The following is a 3,412-nucleotide window of genomic DNA, read 5'->3' as shown; positions in this document are numbered from 1 at the left end:
CAGCCGGACACGTCATCTCCGACCAGTACAGAAGATCTCATCCGAGATCGACCTCCAGTTTCAGGTAACCCTCGGAACAGAACCCAAGCCAAATTTTGCCGATATGGTCACTGAAATTAGGCAGCAAATTGCGCGAAATTCTGGAAAAAATCTAGCTACTCAAAAATTGTGTAATAATTTTCTGGAAATTCTTGATGAGTTTAGATCATCCTCTCAAAATTTCAAAATTTTCTGATGAGTAGGTTGAAAGACATAAGTGTTTGAAAGTAAATGGTTTCTGTTGAAAAATCTGTTCTTGAATAAATCTAATAGCAAATTCCAACCTACTAAACTTTTAGTTCTAATGAGGTTTTGAGTTGCAACCAAAGAATAGAAAGATTGGTATGTGAAGAATAGTTGATGCGTGAGCATCTTTCCTATCTTTTCCTAGTGAATTTGCATTCAATTTGTTAAGTTTAATCAAGAATTAATTATCTTTTAGCCACTATGGATGCTACTTTGAGTCATGTGCAATTCTATTTATTTTAGGTAGTATTTGACTGGATTTGATAGAGTTTCCACAGAAAAAGAGAAGAAGGCGAATGATGCTTTCAACCCTGACTTCTCTACACTCAAACCTGAATAACTCGAGCTACAGAAGTCTAATGGACGTGATTTCAGTGGCAATGGAAAGCTAACTTTCAGAGCTTTCCAATAATATATAATAGTTTATACTTATCTTCCACCAGTTCTTCCAAGGCTGCGCCTAACTTGAGATTTCTCAAGTTAGGCGCAAGACATTAGCAAGCACGCAACAATTGCCTACCAAACTTCAAGTAAGGCACAACAAACCTTCAAGTAAGGCATAGCATATGAGCTCAACACGCCCAATTCTCACTGGCCGCTCCAAGTAAGGCACAAATCCTTCCAAGTAAGGCGCATGGTTGGTGGTCCCAGCATCCAAATTAGGAGTTCTCGAAGATTTAATTAATTTTCTTACTAAACCGTATTGTAATTCAAAATAGGAAAAAGATATTTTTGAATTTTAGAAAATATAATTTACATTAATTAGGATTAGATATAAAAGGGAAAAGAATCAGCCCTCTGGACTTTCTTCTCTTCTCTCCTACCTCATTCCGCAATCTACAGTTTTTCAGAATTCTTATTTTCTCTCTGAACCATGAGCAACTAAACCTCCATTGTTAAGGTTAGAAGATCTATATATTGTATGGACTGATACTATTATTTTTCTATTTTAATTCATGTATTGATCTCTATTTCAAGAATTATTTTCGTTCTTTAGCTTATGAATTTGGGTGGAACGGAAGTATGACCCTTGTTCTAATTGAGTTCTTGTATAATTTGGAAAAGCTCTTTACTTGAACAACAGCTTGAAAACAATTTCTCCTAAACTTCTAATTATCTGGACTTAATGGGATAAGTGACATATAATCCTTTTATATTTGGGTAATTAGAGTTTTTGTGGCATATAAACTAGAATTGAACTTCACCCTCTAATTGGAATTAGGTGACCAAGGAATTGGCGGTTGATGAATTTTAGAGGAGAATAAAAAGGTCTAAGGAATTAGGATTTAGTCACATATAGTTTGCCATGAATTAAATCTTGCATGATTAAAATAGTTAGTAAGAAAAGTCAATCCAGAAAATAGATATCTCTGAAGCCTTAACTGTTTCTCCATATATTATCCTCATCAATTTACTGCTTGCTGTCTTTATCTCTGAATTACTGTTTAATGCTTTTGAACCTTCAAACACCATTTTCTATTTGTCTGACTAAGCCAATCACTCAATTATTGTTGCTTGATCCATCAATCATCGTGGGATCGACCCTCACTTACCTGAGGTATTACTTGGTACGACCCGCTGCACTTGCCGGTTAGTTTGTGGACTATAAATTTTGCACCAAGTTTTTGGTGCCGTTGCCGGGGATTGATTGTGATTGACAACTACTCATTGTTTGATTTCTTAAATTAGACAATTTTTCTTTTAATTAATTTTATTTTAGTATTATTAATTTTTATTTTTCATTTTTTCTCTTTATTTCTTTTCGTGCGTTTCATTCACCCAGCCCCTGTTTTCGTTTCTTTTTACTTTCCTTTTTAATTTTCATTTTCGTTTATTAGTTCTTAAATTTTTTTTTGTTATCCTGTTTAGTTTAATTGCCTTTTATTTTCGTAGTTCTTTTTTTTAATTGTTTTCATTTTACTATCGTTTGTCCCTTGCCTTATTTTTACTTTCACTTTTAATTTTATATTTTATTAGTTTTATTTGCTTTTTTTACTTTAATTTTCAAATTTTGAATCAATTAATTTTTCTCTTAATTTCTGAAATTAAGTTTGGTGTTCCCTAGTTATTTTTATTTTAATTTTTCTGTTCATTTTTTTATATATATAAAATTCAGAATTTTCACTTTAATTTTTATTTATAATTATAATTTTCAAACTTTTTGTTTTAATTATTTAATTGTTTTATTTTATTTCTTTACACAGGTTATCTCACTAGAAATTTTCTGCACTCTGACGTAGAGATTCCCACTTTTCTTTGTTTTCTGTTTGTTTATGAGCAGGAACAGGGACAAAGAACCTCTTTTAGACTTTGATCCTGAACCCGAAAGGACTTTTAGGCGGCGTTTGCAACAAGCAAGATTTTACAAGGCTGCAGAATCCACTATGGATCATAATAATGCTGCTAATGCCAATGTGGCAAATCCGAATGGGAATGAGCAACCTAGAAGAGTGCTTGGCTCTTACCCTGCTCCTAATGCAAATCTTTATGGAAAAAGTATTGTGGTGCCTCTTATAGTTGCAAACAACTTTGAACTGAAGCCACAACTAGTTACTCTTGTGCAACAGAATTGTCAATATTATGGACTCCCTCAGAAAGATCCAAATCAGTTTATTTATGATTTTCTGCAGATTTGTGACACTGTGAAGACCAATGGAGTGAATCTTGAGGTGTACAAACTCATGCTCTTCCCATTTACTGTGAGAGATAAAGCAAAGTTGTGGTTAAATTCTCAACCCAAGGAGAGTTTGGATACTTGGGATAAGGTTGTCACCGGGTTTCTGACTAAATTTTTCCCACCTCAAAAGCTGACTAAGCTAAGGGTGGAGGTTCAGACTTTCAGACAGAAAGATGGTGAGACCCTTTATGAAGCTTGGGAGAGATTCAAGCTACTGACTAGGCAATGCCCTTCAGACATGTTCTCTAGATGGACTCAGCTGGATATCTTTTATAAGGGCTTATGTGAGATGTCCAAGATGCGCTTAGATAATTCTGCAGATGGTTCTTTGCACATGAAGAAGACACCAGAGGAGACTATTGAGCTTATTGAGTTGGTTTCTAACAACCAATACTTATATTCTTCCAACAGGAATCATCTACACTCTGAAACGTCTCAGAAGAGAGGCGT

General features: G+C 34.3%; 1 non-coding gene across 1 annotated transcript; it reads right to left on the bottom strand.

Moving 5' to 3' along the window:
• Positions 1-3,098: 3,098 nt before the first annotated feature.
• On the bottom strand, positions 3,099-3,202 carry LOC112780653 (small nucleolar RNA R71). The gene has a single exon (XR_003191475.1). It is a non-coding gene; the product is annotated as a small nucleolar RNA R71 (small nucleolar RNA).
• Between the last annotated feature and the right edge of the window lie 210 nt (positions 3,203-3,412).

This window comes from Arachis hypogaea, chromosome 19, assembly GCF_003086295.3.
Source record: "Arachis hypogaea cultivar Tifrunner chromosome 19, arahy.Tifrunner.gnm2.J5K5, whole genome shotgun sequence".
In the NCBI taxonomy this organism is placed as follows: domain Eukaryota; kingdom Viridiplantae; phylum Streptophyta; class Magnoliopsida; order Fabales; family Fabaceae; genus Arachis; species Arachis hypogaea.
Note: the sequence above shows the minus strand (reverse complement) of the source record. Positions and strands in the feature narration are given on the sequence as shown.